The 19143-nt window shown below is 41.4% G+C and overlaps 1 protein-coding gene across 5 annotated transcripts in view; it reads right to left on the bottom strand.

Moving 5' to 3' along the window:
• Positions 1-19143, bottom strand: part of ST6GAL1 (ST6 beta-galactoside alpha-2,6-sialyltransferase 1) — a 133565-nt gene that overhangs the window by 37077 nt on the left and 77345 nt on the right. For 4 of the 5 annotated variants that reach the window (XM_057739038.1, XM_057739037.1, XM_057739041.1 and 1 more), the window contains one exon: positions 6322-6453. The gene's annotated coding sequence lies outside the window, so the exon portion shown is untranslated. Of the gene's footprint in view, positions 1-6321; positions 6454-15225; positions 15268-19143 lie in introns of all 5 variants that reach the window. The other variant, XM_057739039.1, reaches the window with a different exon arrangement.

Here is a 19143-nt window from a genome sequence, read left to right as displayed (position 1 = left end):
GTTTTTATCATGAATGGGTGTTAAATTTTGTCAAATGCTTTTTCTGCACTTCTTGAGATGATCATGTGATTTTTATCCTTCATTTTGTTAATCTGGTGTATCACATTGATTTGTGGATACTGAACCATCGTTGAATTCCTGGAATAAATCTCACTAGATCATGATGTATGATCCTTCGAATGTATTGCCAAATTCGCCTTCTAACATTTTGAAGAAGACTTTCGTATCTATGCTCATCAGGGATGCTGGTGTGTAATTTTCTTTTTTTGTAGTGTCTTTTTTGGTTTGGGTATCAGGGTAAAGTTGGTCTCACAGAAGGAGTTTGGAAGTATTCCTTCCTCTTCTATTTTTTTTTTTAAATAGTTTAAGAAGGATAGGTATTGACTCTTCTTTAAATGTCTGGTAATGCCCCTGTGAAGCTGTCTGGTCCTGGACTTCTGTTTGTTGGGTTTTTTGTTTGTTTGATTTCTGATTCAATTTCATTACTAGTAATTGGACTGTTCAGATTTTCTATTTCTTCCTGATTCAGTCTTGGGATACTGTATGTTTCTAGGAATTTATACATTTCTTATAGGTTGTCTAATTTGTTGGTGTATAATTGTTCATAGTATTCTGATTGTATTTCTGTGATATTGGTTGTAACCTATCATTTCTGATTTTATTCAGTTGGGCCCTCTCTTTTTTTATCTTAATAAGTCTAGCTCGAGTTTTGTCAATTATATTTATCTTTTCAAAGAACCAGCCCTTAGTTTCATTGATCATTTCTATGGTTTTTTTAGCCCCTATTTCATTTATTTTTGCTCTGATCTTTATTATTTCCTTCCTCCTACTAACTTTGGGCTTTGTTTGTTCTTTTTGTAATTCCTCTAGCTGTAAAGTCAGGTTGTTTATTTCAGATGCTTCTTATTTCTTGAGGTATACCTATATCACTATAAAGTTTTGTCTTAGAACTCCTTTTGCTGCATCCCATAGGTTTTGGATCATTATGTTTCTATTGACACTTATCTCAAGGTAACTCTTTCTTCTTTGATTTCTTCATTGACTCATTGGTTCTCAGTAGCATGTTGTTTAGTCTCTATATATTTGTGTTTTTCCAGTTTCCTTCCTGCAAATTGATTTCCAGTTTCATACCATTGTTTGAAAAGATGTTTGATGTGATTTCAATCTTCTTAAATTTGTTTTGTGGCCTAGCATGTAATCTATCTGGAGAATGTTCCATGTGCACTTGAAAAGAATGTATATTCTTCTATTTGGGGATGAAATGTTCTGTAGATAGCTATTAAGTCCACTTGGTCTAATGTGTTTTCAAGGCCAATGTTTCTTTATTGATTCTCTGTCTGGATAATCTATCCATTGATGTAAGTGGGGTATTAAAGCCCCCTGCTATTATTGTATTACTGTCAATTTCTCCCTTTATGTTTATGAATATTTGCATTAAAAATTTAGGTGTTCCAGGACTTCCCTGGTGGCTCAATGGTTAAGAATCTGCCTGCCAATGCAGGAGACATGGGTTCTATCCCTGGTCAGGGAAGATCCCACATGCAGCAGAGCAACTAAGCCCATGCACCACAACTACTAAGCCTGTGCTCTAGAGCCCATGAGCCACAACTACTGAAGCCTGTGCTCCACAACAAGAGAAGCCACCACAATGAGAAGCCCACACACTGCAATGAAGAGTAGCCCCTGCTCTCTTCATTGTAACTAGAGAAAGCCTGTGCACAGCAGTGAAAACCCAATGCAGCCAAAAAGAAATAAATAATAAATAATTTTTTTTTAAATGTAGGTGTTCCTATGTTTACAATATATATCTTACAAATGTTATATCTTCTTTTTAGACTGACCCCTTTATCATTATGTAATGCCCTTCTTTGTCTTTTATTATGATCTTTGTTTCAAAGTCTATTTTGTCTGATATGAGTATTGTTATGCCAGCTTTCTGTTTCCTTTTACATAGAATATCTTTTTCCATCCTTTCATTTTCAGTCTGTGTGTCTTTAGTTCTGAAGTGAGTCTCTTGTAGGCAGCATATATATGGCTCTTTATTTTAATCCATTCAGCTTCCCTATGTCTTTTGATTGAGGTATTTATTCTATTTACATTTAAAGTGATTATTGATAGATGTGTACTTATTTCCATTGTTACTATTCCATTCTTACTGTTCTAAGTTGTTTTTATAGTTCTTCTTTGTTCTTTTCTTCTTTTAGCCTCTTCCCTTGTGGTTTGATGCTTTTCTTTGGTGCTGTTTTGCTTTTTTTCTCTTTGTTTTTGTTTATTTGTTTGTTTTGATGTGCGTGTATGTATCTATTGTAAGTTTTGTTGTATCGTTATTGTGAAGTTCACATATATTTATATACAGATAGATACATATGAATTTATTTTAATCTGGTAGTTGTTTAATTTTCAATATATTCTAAAAGCTCTACATTTTTTACTGCCCAATATTTTATATTTTGATGTCATATTTTACATCTTTTATGTATTCTTTATTATTGCAGTTACAGTTGATGTCACAAATTTTGTCTTTAATCTATATACTAGCTTCTCAAGTAGTTGATCCATTGCCTTTTCTATATATTGCCTTTACCAGTGAGATTTTCTTCCTTCTTTTTTTTTTTTAAATTTCTTTTTATAGCCTTACTTTTTCCCTTTAAAGTATCTTGTAAGGCCAGTTTAGTGGTGATGACCACTCTCAGTTTTCTGTTTGTCTGGGAAACTCTATCTCTTCTCCAATTATGAATGACAGCCTTGCCAGGTAGAGTATCTTTGGTTGTAGGGTCTTTTTCTTTCAGCACTTTATATCATGCCACTCCCTTCCTGCCTGCAAAGTTTCTGCTGAAATATCAGTTGATAGCATTAAGGGGGTTCCCTTGTATGTTACTCTTTGTTTTCCTCTTGCTGCCTTTAAAATTCTCTTTTTGTCCTTAATTTTTCCATTTTAATTATGACATGTCTTGATATATAACCTATAATGGAATAAAATCTGAAAAAAATAAATCAGTGCTATACACTTGATTTACAATATTGTCAGTTTCAACTATATTTCAATTAAAAATTTAAAAAATAATAAATCTCTAATGCAGTGTGAAAAAAAAGTCTTGCTGTGGCTCTCTTTGGGTTCATTTTGTTTGGGACTCTCTATGCTTCCTGGACCTGGATATCTGTTTCCTTCCCCAGGTTAGTAAAGTTTTCAGCCATTATTTCACCAAATATTTTTTTTCTACTCCTTTTTCTCTCTCTTATCCTTCTGGGACCCTCATAATGCAAACGTTAGTCTATCTGATGTTGTCTCAGAGCTCCAATAAACAATTCTCAATTTTTAAAGTTCTCTTTTCTTTTTGATGCTCCAATTGGATGAGTTCCACTATTCTGTCTTCCAGGTCACTCATGTGTTCTTCTGTGTCACCTAACCTGCTGCTGATTCCCTATAGTGTATTTTTTCCTTTTCAGTTATTGTATTCTCCATCTGTGACTGGTTATTTTTTATATTTTTCTAATTCTTTGTGGAAGTTCTCATATTCCTCTCTTCTTCTGAGTTTGGTGAGCATATTTATGACCCTTGCTCTGCATGGGCTAGAGTTGCAGGCTAGTGTGGGCCAGGACTTCTCCCAGGGTGCCCCAGGGGCTGTCACCTTGGCAAGTGAGGGACAGTTGGAAGAGCCAGGTACAGGCTGAGGGGTAGGATGGGAGTGTGCTGGTGTGGTCTTGACTGGCTGACTAGAGTGTCAAGTGCTTTTCAGTCCACTGCCTCTGTAATGTGACTGGGGGCAAGTAAGTTTGAGCACAAGCTCTTTTAGAGCATAGTCTCAGTTTCCTACAGCTTGCTAGCTCTCCCAGTCATAAGCCCCACTGGGTCACCCTGGGAGAAGTCCTGGCCCACACTAGGAAACCAATTAAGGTATCTTCCTGGTGCTGGTCCCCAGGGCTGGGACCCCCCAAGGTGGGGCCTGAACCCTTTGCTCTCAGGAAGGACCTCCAAGTTTGTGATGTCCTCTTCCTCTGTGGGTCACTTGCCAGAGGTGTGGGTCCTGACTAGATCATATCACTGCCCCCTCCTACCCATCTTGATGTGTTTTTTTTTTCCTTTTTATCCTTAATTGTATTTCTTGAGCTATTCTGCTAGTCTTCAGGTCATTCTCTGAGAAAGTTGTTCTCTATGTAGTTGTAGTTTTGCTGTGTCCATGGGAGGAGATGAGCTCAGGGTCTTCCTACTCTACCATCTTGATCCCACTCACTGAGACCCTTTAATTTAAGCACCAAACAGTGCTTCCCACCACCACAGACCTCAGGAACCAGTTGCTTTAGGGAGGATGGGTTCTTGCCTTGGGCTGCTAAAGTTTTTGGAAGTGATGAAATGTACACAGAGGGAAAATTCAAACATGAGATCATGAAATGGGAGAGGCACTTGTTGCATCATCGGAAAATTAAGCAATTCAATTTCCCCAGACACCCAACACAGCTAATCATAGGATTCTATCACAGCTGAGGAAAAAACTAGAAAAGAAGGGAAAGCAGCATTTAAGAAGCATCTACTATATGGTAGACACTTTACCAGCTTTATTTCATTTAATTATTACTATACCACTATGAGATAGATATTAACAACCCTTCTTGAGAAAATGAGGAAACTGAGGCTTAGCAAGGTTACAGGGTTTCTCCGAAGTCAATAGCTAATGAGTGCTAGAACCAGTATTTCAACCCAGGTCTGTCTAAAAGTCCATGGTCTTTGCACTAAAGAACAGACACTGTGAGAAAACACAGTGAAAAGTCAGTGTTGACCAACTAGGACTCAGAAATCAGGGTCTCTAGTGAGACAACTACCAGACAACCACAGAATAAATACCCTCACTATCAATGCTGACACTACTCATGTGCACTATTTTACCACTCATGTGACCCTTTCACAGCAATCAGGTTTATGAGGCCACATATAACCCTGTGAGAGGAGCAGAGCAAATTTCATTAGTTCCATTTATAACTGAAGAAACTATGGTTTTGTAAATATAAATAATTTTCAAAGGTGCATGAGTGATTTGGAAATGATGGACCTGGGACTTAACTTTCATGTGTATAAGTGAAATGAGACAAGAGGCAGGGAGGAGAAACCTAGTTCACTGTCTCATTGGGCTGAGGCTCAGAAGGGTTTGTGTTCGGCTTTCTGCCAGCACCTACCCTCCAAGGTTGAGTTTCTCAGGAAAGAAGAATTCCCCAAACCTTCAACTGAAACACAGTCTTACAACTTTAAGACAGCCTCAGCCTTCAAGGCCAGTGCTCCATCGTTTGTGCCTTAGGGCACTCATCTGAAACTACATCAGGGCTCCCAGTTCTCTTGAGCACCACCCTCTCTTGAGGCTCCAAGTCCACCAGCTGGCTGGAGCTTCTGGTTATAGACACTTAGAGCTTCAATCTCATCTCTCAAGCTTCTCTAGAGAGACAAGGACTTGAAGAAGTTTAATCTAAGCAGCCCAAACTGAAGGAAAGGAGTAGTAAATATTTCTCCCCAAATTCTTTAGAAAAACAGGCCAAGTTTTTAATTTCCCAGTCACATCCCAGATGGCCTTCTTAAGCCTCTAGGACTCTGCACTGCTGCAGTCTCTCCCCTTGTCCATTTGCCTGGCAACCAGACAGCATTACCTTTCTGTTTCTGGCCTCCTGTGGAGCCTACCTCCTGTTCAGCACTGTTCTTACCCCTTGATGCTTGCCTCTAGTGTTTCATAATGCTTGCTTTTCATGCTGACCTCCTGATAGAGCAAAAATCCTCCTTGGCTCATTTCTGAAAACCCAGTACCCAGCACTATGCCTGGAACCCAGTGGGTATTCAACGAAGGATTCTTGAACTGATGGGACTGTATTAATGACCACTTACAACCCCCACCAGCCTTCTAGAAGAGTGAGTAACAACTCACATTATCACCTACAGAGAACAAGCCAACACTGAACCAACAGAAAGAAAATCCCAGCCAAAGTAAGGCTCTCGCCCTGAGCTACTACTCTTGACTACATGCCCAGTATCAAATGCAGGGCTTGGCCACAGTAGGTACTTTAGAAAGGTAGACTGAAATACAGAATAACTTTAAATCTTATATTTATAGTTTATAGAAATAGGCAAATCACCTATCACCACCCCTCACTGACTAAGGACTAAAAAAGAAAAATTAAATTAAATTGAAGAAAAAAAAAAAAAAAAAAAAACATGAAGAAAACAGCAAAGCTATAGCCAGACCTTGAGCCCCTGTGACTCTAGCATGCTCTGTCGTGCCGACCCCAGAGAGAAAATGGACCCCGGTGCTGCCTCCAGATCCCACACCTCCAGGCACTCCTTACCTGCTCCTGCCTAATCCCCCTGGGGCCACAGGCTCTCCGGGTCCTCAGGAACCAGCACTATTCTCCATGGGATGTCTGCTTTATTGGGTCTGGAGGCCAAAGTTCATTTTTCTCAGGATAATCAAAAAGCATCTACAAAGGGGGTAAAAAAAAAAAAAAAAAGGAGTTAAGTGCTGTTTTCCAGCAGGGTCAGGGTTGAAGATTAACAAGATAGACAGGGACATCTGCTAGACTCCAGCACGGGCCCTGGTATGGCTCAATCCAGGAATCCCCAAGAGCTCAGAAAAAGAGAGACAAAAGCCAATTACAGGTGCCGTATTCTCAGTCAATAAATAGCACAGAGAGCCTAGAAATAGTCTGATACTAGATAAGAACATGCTGGAATGATAAAGCAAGCATCACCAGGGCTTCCCTGGTGGCGCAGTGGTTAAGAGTCCGCCTGCCAATCCTGGGGACACAGGTTCGAGCCCTGGTCCCGGAAGATCCCACATGCCACGGAGCAACTAAGTCCGTGTGGCCACAACAACTGAGTCTGTGCTCTGGAGCCCGCGAGCCACAGCTACTGAGCCTGAGTGCCACAACTACTGAAAACCCGCACGCCTAGAGCCCATGCTCCACAACAAGAGAAGCCACCACAATGAGAAACCCGTGCACCACAATGAAGAGTAGCCCTCTCTCACCACAACTAGAGGAAGCCCATGTGCAGCAACAAAGACCCAGCACAGCCAAAAATAAAATAAATAAATAAGTAATAAAATAAATCTTTAAAGCAAGCATCACCAATAAAGCAAGACCAATCTGTGAAGAAAGGATTGTTTAGTCGCTGGTTTGGGTATACATAAATAGCAATTTGGGGAAGAGAGGATTCAGTTCATCCCCAAATGAACTCTAAACAGACTTTTAAAAATTATGTATTATCAAAGAATATTTAACGATACATGAAAGTTCTATCAGTATAATGTTAACTGACATTCAGAAAAAATACATTTTTTAGAATTTTCATGTGAGAAAGACAAAGGACTATTTTATTTTTATATGTGTACGTGTATACACACACACACACACACATATACATACACACACACCTTGGATGGTAGAATAAGGAGTAATGAGTGTTTTCATTTTTTATAATTTTTTGTATATTCCAAAGCTTCTAAAGTGTACATGCGTTACTCTTAGAGCTGGAAAAAAATTATTAAAATAATTTTTAAAACCTAAAAATAGAACTCTTTGTCAGCTTTCTTCTTTCTAATGGAATGTAGAAAAATAACAAAGGAAAAATTTAATAGTCAGTTGCATGAAAATTCCAACTTCTATACAATAAAAAATACTGTAATAAAAAGAAAGATAAGACTCAAGGTGTGAAAAGGGTTCAAACAGTAAAAGCCTCTAGAAATGAACAGGCAGTCAACATGAACAGACAAACCACAAAACAGAAAATACAATTAATGAGCATATGAAATTATGATTACTCTTGAGAGAAACCCAAAAGAGGGCACTGAACATTAAGATACCAGTTTATAAAATTAACATTAACCAGCAGTTTTCAAAGTGATAATACTCATTGCCAGGTAGTTTATAATGAAATTGGTATATTTCAAGAGATCAGTAGAAATTAATTTAACTTTTTTAGAAAGTAATCATTCCATAGAATCAAGAGCTCATGCCTACGAGCCAAGTTATTGTACTTCCAGGAAAGAAAACTGAATAAATAATTCAAAGGGAGAAAAGGTTATAGATTTCAGTTTCTTCACATGTAAAATAATTCCCCACCTTACACAGCTGTGGTGAGAATTGGAAGAAGATTAATGAGATAAAGAATGAGTTTTATAAAGCAATATGCATGTGCAAAAAGAAAAAGAGCTTTCAGTTTCAAAACAATTTACAATGGTGCAAAATCTGAGGTTAAGGGATTTCCCTGGCAGTGCAGTGCTTAGGACTTCGACTTCCAGTGCAGGGGGTGCAGGTTCGCTCCCTGGTCGGGGAGCTAAGATCCCACTTGCCTTGAGGCCACAAAACCAAAACATAAACAGAAGCAATATTGTAACAAATTCAATACCCCCAACAGTTTTGCCTTGCTTACTCAATATACCAAGAATAATAAAGTCAAACTGAAAGATGAGAATTTATCTCTTCTCAGTTTGTTCATCACCTCTTTTCAGGTGTCAACCACGTACATTTTTTTCTAGATATTTGGCCATGCATAACTTTTAGTCACAATGACATATAAACAGGTAATGTCTTGTTTCACTTTTTTTGTTATAATATTTTAAGCATTTTATTTCATGTTGCTACTTAAATTCACACACAAATGTGTGTATATTTTATCTGGTGGATGTACCATATTATTTCCCTATTGCTGGAAGCTTAATTACTAACCTTAGATTTTTGTTTTCACAGATTTTTTTGATGTGGACCTTTTTTTAGTCTTGATTGTATTACTTCTGTTTTATGTTTTGACTTTGTGGGCTCAAGGCGTGTGGGATCTTAGCTCCCCGACCAGGGAGCGAACCTGCACCCCCTGCACTGGAAGTCGAAGTCCTAAGCACTGCACTGCCAGGGAAATCCCTTAACCTCAGATTTTGCACCATTGTAAATTGTTTTGAAACTGAAAGCTCTTTTTCTTTTTGCACATGCATATTGCTTTATAAAACTCATTCTTTATCTCATTAATCTTCTTCCAATTCTCACCACAGCTGTGTAAGGTGGGGAATTATTTTACATGTGAAGAAACTGAAATCTATAACCTTTTCTCCCTTTGAATTATTTATTCAGTTTTCTTTCCTGGAAGTACAATAACTTGACTCATAGGCATGAGCTCTTGATTCTATGGAATGATTACTTTCTAAAAAAGTTAAATTAATTTCTACAGGCTCCCTAGCAGCCTCCTGGTAGAGTCAAAATGTGTCTCCGAAAGCTATCCCTCTTTTTATGTCATGTAAGTTTCCTTTGAGGCAGGGGGATCTGTGATTATGCAAGCATTCATATGACTATTGGATTTAGTCTCTTCCTACTAAAACTGTAAACTCCGTAAGTGTTGGCCTTTCTTCACTACCGCCCTCAGTGCCTAGATGTGTGTCTGCCATAGGGTAGGTACTCAACAGCAATTTGTTGAATGAATGAATGAATGAATGAATGAGGGAAGTGCTGCCAGCCCTTAAGAGGTCTATGCTTGCCTCAGGCACCCACTGATCGACAGGGTTCTTTCTCAGCAGCCCCACAGAGAACACCTTGGGTAATTACCGGCACTCTGGACGCCGCCTCTTGCCAGTATATGCTGCTTCACTGCCATCCCCTCAATGCGTGAGCTGCTGGGGTATGAGGCTTTTGTTTAGGTTCATTGCACAGACACCAGCGGCGTGCAGCGAACCCCTATCTTCCTCTCTCACATCGCATCTGCTCGGAACAACTTGCCCTCTAAGGAGATTAAAAATCATTCCCTACTCTTGATTTCCAAAAATCAACCACTTGAAACAACTGGTATAACTGTTGATCTATATCTATTTTAAGTGATGAGGGCCTTCCAAAATGAGTCACTGCTGCTCATGAGATAGTAGCAGTGGTGATCTTCAACCAGCTACACACGTGGTAACAGAATCCTCAACTCTCCGGGGAGAGAAATTTTAGCACTCAGGACAATAATAGCTACCAAGTATTTAACACTAGCTATGTGCAAAGCACCAAGTATAGTTAAGGGCTTAAGAGTAAGAACCCTGAAATCAGACTGAGATGAGCAGGAGTCCAAACTCTGCCTTTCACCGGTTACGTGACTTTGGACAAGCTACTCAACCCCCTAGAACTCAGCTTCTTTATCTGTAAAATGGAAATTATACTAACAGAGCCCATCTTGTGTGGGGGATTATTTAAATAATCAAGTTAGATAATATACCCAAAGGAACTGCAATAGGAACGGTGACAAAAATTATCCACATCACTTCATCTACCCCTCACCATCCCCCACTGTGTGGGTACCACTACCACCCCCATTTTACAACTAGGAGACTGAGACAGCTAAGATGAGTCATTTGCCCAGAGTAACTCAGTTGTGACACTCCAAATGCCCCACGTCCTTTCATGCCTTTGTAACCCTGCACATAGGGTTCCTTCTGCTTGAAATGTCCTTTCCTATTCTGTTCACATGGCACCATAACCACTCAGCCTCCTATATCAGCTCAAGTGCCCCTGGACTCTGAAGCCTTTCTTGACCCCACAGAGATCGTCACAGCTCCGCTGTGCCTGTGCTGGCTCTCATCAGACCACATGACACACTCGTTTACAGGTCTGTCCCAACCTTTAAGACTTATCTCTGGTCCCCTGCATCTAGCCAGGCTCTGCATCATAACTGGGAAGTGCTCGGTCATATTTGAACCAAAGAATGAAGCTAGCTCTGACACCACCCCTCCCCACTCCCCATGTCCTTCAATTGTTAGAATCACCCCACCATCTACCCACCCATCGCCTTCAATTGCCAGAGTCCCCTTTACAGCACTGTCATGGCAGATGTTCATTCTGTCTGTTGAATACACTGAGTGACAGGAAATTCACCACCTCCCCAGGTCGCACATGGCTGTGTGAGCAGCTCTGTCTCTTAGGTCTTAAAATGAAAAGAAATCAACCTCCCCATAAAAATAAACTCAGTGGTTTAAGCTCTGCTCTCTGGAGCCATACGGACTCAGAATGTAAACCAGTAACACTTATTGAGCCCATGCTCAGTGCTGGGAACTCCACGTGCACTCACTCATTTCATCCTTGTGGCAACCCTGTGCAGACCACCTTGCTGCCGTATCTTCTCCTCCACCCAGGACACTCTTCCTCATTCTCTGAATATGTTAGCTCCTGGCTCACTACAATTCTCTCCAACACTATTTCTGTCATAACTCTTGGTGGCATTAACAATCACTTACAGAATTATTCTCGCCTTTGATCCTCAACTCCAATGACTGTGACCTCAGCAATTCACACCCAAGGTCATAGCTTTGATCTTGTCATTTCCAAAAAATATACTCCTTTCATCAAGGAATGCCTCGATTTCAGGCATCCCTTCTCTACTGACCACTCCTGTCTCTGCAGCTTAGTCCAACCAGTACCCAGCTCCAACAATCTTCCATGTTTCACCCTACTACCTTTTCACTGTCTCTCACCTCCTCCATGCCATCCCTTCCTTTCCTATCCAGCTTAAATTCCATGGTCAGACATTCCATTGACCTCTCTCATCACACATGGCTGGATAAACCCCAATCCTGGTGAAACCCAACTCTCTGTCCTACTCCACACCTATAAATATGCACTTGAACATGACTAGAGAAAAGTCACACAACAATGCTTACTGATTTCACTTCAAGTTCGTGATCACTAACCTTAAAGCTTCACAGCAATGATGTGCTACTTTTCCAGTCAATTCACCTGCCATTCTCCTAGAGGGTTGTATGACTTCTATCCCATAAAAACTCCTCTTACCCTTACCCTTGCCTGATGAACTTGCTACATACTCATAGGAAAAAAAAAAAAGGAAGCTACCAGAATAGAACTTCCACACACATGCCTTTGTACCACAACTACTCACCTTACCTGCACTTATGCCCAAATGATCTCATTACTATGAATACATTGGCTGCATCCAACACTTGCCATATCTAATATTTTTTCTATAGATCCCACATACTCTTGTCTACTTGAGGACATTCTTTAAAATCCCCCTTTTTCTTCTGCATCAATACGTATCCTTCTCTCAAAGATCATAATCATCAGTATATGGGCGTGTTATTATTTCTCCATCTTAAAAAAAAAAACTCTCCTGACTGAGGCAGCCACCCCCGGCCCCGATCAGTCTTAGCATCACTAGCAATGGGACACTTAGACAGTTTGTGCCTTCTGAAGTGAGACAATATGAAGTACACGGCATCACCTACGAAAAGTTCTTGCCGAAAATGTTTAATCTGTAAATGATCAAGCTTTTATATGCAATCCCAGTTTTTCAGACATACAAGAGAAAGAACAAGTTAAAAGACAGGCTAATTTATCAGATATATCCAGAAAGTGGGACATTCTATAGAACAATTGAACTAGTTTCATCAACATGTCAATGGGCACAAGAAACAAATGGCTTAAAAAAACACAACAATCACATGCAGCCTGCAGACCTTTGAACAGAACAGTGGGGACAAATGGGGGTATCTGAATATAGATTGGGTATTATATAATATTATGAAATCACTGTTAATTTTGCTAGGTTTAATAACAGTATTTTTATATTATGATTACATATGTGGTTATGTTAGAAAAAATGTCCCATGCATTTGAGGTAGAGATGAAATTTACTTTAAAAATACTTCAGCCAAAAATCAAGCAAATATGAAAAAATGCAATATCATTTTTTTAAATATATTCAAATTAAACTATGTAAGCAATGAGAGTGATTTGCAGACCCTTCTTAGACAATATCATTTGGAATTAGGGTGAGTTTGAAACAGCATGAAGGAAAAATTTATAGTCGACAATGTTTCTGCTTTCCTGAAGGAATTAACTGAGAAAGACACATGACGTTACAAAAGTCACATATTTAGCCATTGTATGAGGTCTAAATAAACTCCATTTCCCTGTCCCTCCAACAAAACCTCTTGATCTCCTTTCACTTCCCCCGCCTGTTTTCTCCCCTTTGCAGTAAAACTCCTTAAAAGAACTATCTGCCGTCACCGTTCCCAATTTCCCTCTTCCCATCCTCACTTGAACCCGCTCCATCAAGCCTCCCTCATCTCGATGAAACTGCTCTTGTCACGTCCCTAAAGACCTCCATGACCTCCATGCTCCCAGTCTAATGGTTAGGGCTGAGTCTTTATCTTCTTCAGCCCATCAGCCACAATTTACACAGTTGGTCACTTCCGCCTTCTGGCTTCCAAGACCCACACTCTTTTGGATTTTCTCCACCTTACTGGTCACTTCTCCTCCGTTGTCTCTGATGCTGGTTCCTCCTCATCTCCCTACCTCTACACACCGAAGTGCCCCCGGTTCTGGATTCTGTTCTAGCAATACTCGCTTTCTAGTGGATGTGGGCACCTTGTGGTCTGTTCCCCCTCTACGCAGCCTGTAGTTTGCACTTAAAACACATTTGTTGATGTGCACTAAAATGAGTTCAGAAACAGTTTCTATTGGTGAGTTTCTACAGAAAGGAAGTCCCGAATAATTAAAAACAAAAACAAAATAGTAGGGCTGGGGTTGGGAGACAGTAGAATAAGACGTCTTCTCTTCACGATTTACTCTATCCTCTATAATCTGTAGCGGGGAGGCAGCATTGCAGAGAACACTGATGATCCGATTTAGAGCACATTATTAAAATTACGTGTTAACATGCAGATTCCTGACTCCTACCTCAGTCATTCTGATCCAAGTAGTCTAGGATGCGGTTCAGAAACCTGCATTTAGCAAGCACCCCAGGTGATTCTGATGTAATCAGAAGTGCTAGTCTGAGAAAGCTTTATCCAGAACCAGGATGGGAAAAGTATAGATATTGAGTGTAATTAACTTTTATAGTAATTTGAAAGAGTAATTTTATGCCTGTTGAGTCTAATAACTTTAAAAATATGGCTTGTATTTTAAATGTCTTTTTCATTTCATTATTCTAATAATTCCCTTTCATTCTATTTTTTAAGTTATTAATGTGTGAGAGGTTGGGAAAGAAACCCAGTCCTTTACCACTAATAGTCTGAGAAGCCCCAGCTTTAGAGAAAGACCTCAGGCTCTGGCATCTCAAAAGCCCAGATTCAAATCCTGGCTTTTCTATCTGTCAATTGCACGATGTTAGACCCGTTTTGTCAACTTCTGTAAGCCTGTGTCTTCACCTGTGAAGTATGGATGATAATACTTTAAAATTTGCCTCCACAAGGTTGTGCCGACAATTTACTGATAGACTTTATCACTTTGTGCTGGCTAAGAATTATTGCACTTTTACCACATGCTAAGTACCTTACAAACGGTAAAGTTCCTATAATCGGGTAAAGCTCATTTAATCCCTGCAGCAACAACAGTGCTTGAGGTGGGTGCAGCTGGCTCACCCACCGGGGTCTCCGGCAGAGCTGGTCCAGGCTGCTGTCGGACACAGCATCCCAGCTCCTGGCTACTGAGCTCTACCGGTGGGAGCCGGCATATGTCAAAACATTAGTTTTGTCAGAACATTTCTGACAAGTCACAGTTTTACTCAAAAGCACAGAAAAGGTCAGAAACGTGATAAGCAACAGAAACCAATCTGTAATTGGTAAATCTGAGGAGGGAATGAAAGGAAACTATGAGAGACTCGCCAAGTGCCTGAGTGGCTGCTTTGACAAGTGTTTACCTGAGGACCAGCCCTGCTGCCTGGCTAATCGTGGGGAGGGGGAATTCCTGCCAGATCAGAGCCCTGAAGATAAAGGGGCCCTCACTGCTGCCTGGCCCAGCTGTTCCAGACCCAGGCTGCAAAAAAACACAGTCTCCCAACAGAGATTAGATCTTTTCCCAGCCAGGCAGGCACTGATGGAGAAGACTCTGAAAGGGCTAAGTACACTTCCCTGGGGTTACCTAAAAGCATGAAGAACAGAACTTTTTCTTCGGGTGGGGTTGAGTCCCCACCACAGAGAGGGCAGCTGCTGCATGGTCCTAGACCAGAGCCAGCCACTCAGAACAGGTAAGGAGAGCTCTGAGCTCAGGACTAAGGGAGCCAGAGCAAAGGAAAATCACAGGCCATTTACCTGTGATTCATCTTTAACCTTGTGCCTTTAGCGGACACATATTTGTAGAAACTTTTGCCTTCCAATTTGACAGGTGCCTGGCGGAAAGTGGGCACTTCACACACCATCAGCTCCCTTTCTGTATGACGCCCGCTCCCCAGGACAAGCAGTAGAAGCCCCAGCCCCAGCAGGCATCCCCCAATCTTACCAACTAAGACCGTTCTGCTCCACTCCATCAGTCAGGGGTAAGCTGAGGAGGAAGGAACAAAACGGGCCTTTTAAGGAGGGTTGAATAAATATCACGCTCCTCCCAAGCAACAGACCCACCCTTCTCTCCTCCACACCCCGACCCACACCCCACAGAGACCAGAGAGCAAAGAAAACAGGCTCTTTCCTCCTCACGAAGAAGAACTGTTTCACCTCCTCCTAATCTTGAAGAAGGATGACGTTTGTATTATGGAAGTTTTGACACACACAGAAAGGTACAGAGAGTAGTGTAATGAACCTCCATGTTTTTATAACCCAGCTCCAAAGATTATCAACATTTTGCCAATCTTATTTGATTGATCCCCTACCCCCTTTCTTTCTTGGAATAATTTAAAGCAAATGCCAGGCTGCAGGTCAGTTCCCTGCTACCAGCTCTTCCCAGCTGGGGTGCCATAAGAAAATTAAGCCTTAATGTCTTAAGAAATCCATTTATGGAATGAATTAACTTACCTCCCTGGCATCTAGAATAGTATTAGCTATGCACGATCCTTGGGAGAACTGAGAACACAGGCCCTCAAAATCATTTTCTGTGGAGCTGAATTCTCTATACTACTACTCATCCCCACCCCCCACATATCGGGTTCCACCAGAGAGTACATGAGAACACACACACACACACACACACGCACAGACATACATGACCACGATGCCATTATCACCCAATATCCATTCCACTTTCAAATTTTTACCAATTCTCTCAAAAATGTCTTTTATACTAAATTCCTTGAATGAGGACCCAAACAAGGTAGGCACATTTTATTTGGATGATATACCACTCTCGACCCTCTTTTAAGCTGTAACAGTTCCCCACGCCCTCATTTTTTCTCTTTCATGATATGCATTTGTTGAAAAAACTGTCATTTGTCCTGTGGAATGTGCCACGTACTGAATCTGGCTGACGACCTCCTCGTAGTGTTAACTTAGTTCCCTTTGTTCTGTGTTTCCTGTGAACTTAAGTGTTAGATTTCAAGGCTTCTTGAGATTCAGTGGTTTCAAGTTCAATGGTTCTCCCAATGTTTTTATATCTAAGAGCAGCTAAGCCCTGGTCCTCTACGGGAGTAGGGGTGGGGAAATGAAGCGGGAGGCCTCCACACTGCAGTGGTCCCAGAGCCCATAAGAACAACACACTCCAATACTCATAACACGTTCATTCATTCAGCAAATGCTGAATGAACCAAAGTGAAGATACAACAGTGCAGAAAACAACCAGAAATCTAATGCCCCACAACATGCCTTCCAGTGAGAGGGTAAGTGAAGAGTAAAACAAAATAAACACATAGGTAGTGCTTTGTAAGGGGAGACGTGCTGCAGGGAAAATTAAAGCAGGGGAAACAGAGAGGGACAGCAGGGGTGGGGGGAGAGATTCGTTTTAAATTCGATATTCGGACAAAGCCTCACTGAGAAGGCAGTTGAGCAGAGGCTGGAGGGGAATGAAGGAGGGCTCGCGCAGATTTTTGAGGATAGTGAGTTTCAGGTGGAGGGAACAGGAAAATCCCTAGGCAGGGCCATGTCTGACCTGTTTAGAGGAGGGCAGGGAAGGGGTAGGTACAGATCACAGAGGGTCTTCCACTGGTGTAAGAACTCTGGCTCTCACTGTAAATAAGATCTGGCTGACTTACGTTTGAAAGGGATTATTCTGGCTGCTACACTGAGAATCAACTGTGGTAGGTGGCGGGTTGGGGAAGATTAAAAAAAGGAAGAGCTTTCGAGAGGCGACTGCGACGATCTGGGTCAGGATGCCCAGCCAGGATCCTGTTTACTGAGCTGTTACTGGGCGCTAGCATTTTATGTTATCAGATTTAATTCTTCCCATTACCCAGAAGGGTGGGGTATTAACAATCCTCTTTTATGAGTGAAGAAACTGAGGCCCAGAGAGTTTAAGCCGTGTGCTTATGATACTGTAAATGGTCAAACCGGGGTGCGAGCCAGACTGCACTAACTTGCAAGCCTGGTCCTGCTACCCAACACATATCCCTCTACCTAGGGCCCATGAAACGGCCTCTGAGCACCTCTCTGCTTAACCCGTTCAACTAGAGTTGCCAGTGACCATCGTGAACCTTCTGCTGGCATCACTTTATACCGATGCTTTGCCCTGATCCCCACCTCCTTAACCTCTCAGTGTGCAAACTTCACCCTCATCTGTATTTTAGGACCCAAACTTCTGTCCCTAGACTAGAAACCTTGACACCATGTTGCCCTCAGCTAACCATAATTCCCCCCAAGAAGTAGTCTGTGTGTCCTGGCCTCCACAAACCTCCCCATAACGGGCTCCCACTTCTTTATGATCATGAACTCTTAATCTGTGTTACCTGAGTTGCCACGTAACTCCTCTTCCTGTTTCCTCCTGTCAGTGATAGCCAGCCAGCCTAGCAAAGACTGGCTCTTTCTGCCATACAGAGTTGGTGCTTAAAGGGGTAGCCCAGCCGGGGATTAGATTTTACAGCAAGTGAGCACACACACACACCCTGCATCTAGGTGGGACTGGGGCTGTTTGAGTAGTTATCAGCAGCAAGATGTGAGCAAAAATAACGTGTCACTTCTGGGCAAGGTAAGAAGTGAATCTGTTGTGACAGTCTATTTGTTTACTGTAACTAAATGAGCCACTAAGTAGAGACTTTATTTCTACGGGTCTACGTAGAACTCTGAGAAATCATCAGAATTCTCAGCTATAGATTTTTCATCACCCACACAGTTCTCTCTTCATCCCAGCACTTCATTGGCAGAGTGAAATAACAGAAGCGCTCCTTGATTTAGCCAAAGCCACCGGTTCCTCAATTCTTCCACACGGAGTACCTCTTATATTTGTGTCCTCCTGCTATGATCCCCAAGTGTTGAAAGTGCTGTTACCAAATTTAACTAATAATTTGAGTTCTCGTTTGTTATCAAATGGACAAGGATGTTGCTGCCTATAAGAGATTCTGACCAGCAAGACTGTCCCTGTTATCACAATCAGGTGAAGCAGCTTCATCCTTGATGCAAAGAAACTTGATGATGTCCTTGGCCTGTGCAGGCTTCTTGGGATAAATGTGCTTCTCCTATCTGGCTTTTTGAAATCCTAAAAGTGTCTGGTGGGTCTCTGGAAACCCTAGGCAAGGAATTCTGGTTTGTCCATGGCCTGAAACTTACGCCAATACAATCGTAACCTTCTGATCCCAGCTGGCCTCCTAAAAAACAGGTTCTACTGGTTGGCTAGATATGGAAGGGGGCTTTAAAAAAAAAAAAAAAGCCAAAAACCTACCCCCATCTGCACCCACCTAAGCAAAATTAAGACACTCGAAGTTTATCTGGAAGAATCTGGCTCCTAAGTGCTTTAAAATCAGGAGAACAACAATGTAAAACCAGAATTTTAGTGACTGCCAAATCAAACAGACAAGCCTCCCTCTCCACCATCTCAGCTCTCAGCAGCTGAACGCGCAGCAGCAGTCACAGCAGAAAGATGCTCCCCGGGGACAGAACAGTAGCGCTGTGATAGCTGGGCAGGGTAATTAGCTACCCAGAATTTTCACATGCTGAAGAGCAAAGGATGACCAAATGGCAACAACGCAGGAGGAAAAGAGTTCTATTGAAAAACTAAAGACTAAGAATTTTCTCTAAAATCTTGGTAACAAGGGTCTGATGACCTAAATCTCTCTCTTCAAACCCCAGTTTAACTATCTTTAGTGAGAACAATGAAACTCCTTGGCTGGGGATTGTGTCAGGGGCTTTTTATTATTTCCTTCCATGTAGTTTTACCTGTTGGGCAGGAGGAAGTCAGGGCCAGAGTTCCTTAACATTTCCTAAATTCCAGAATCACTGAAGTGATTGACCTCTCCTTAAGGTCACCAAGGTGACAACTGTTTACCCCTCTCACCTTAGCAAA

Source organism: Hippopotamus amphibius, chromosome 6, assembly GCF_030028045.1.
Source record: "Hippopotamus amphibius kiboko isolate mHipAmp2 chromosome 6, mHipAmp2.hap2, whole genome shotgun sequence".
Lineage (NCBI taxonomy): Eukaryota > Metazoa > Chordata > Mammalia > Artiodactyla > Hippopotamidae > Hippopotamus > Hippopotamus amphibius.
The sequence above is the reverse complement of the archived record's forward strand: the minus strand, read 5'-3'. Positions and strand labels throughout refer to the sequence as shown.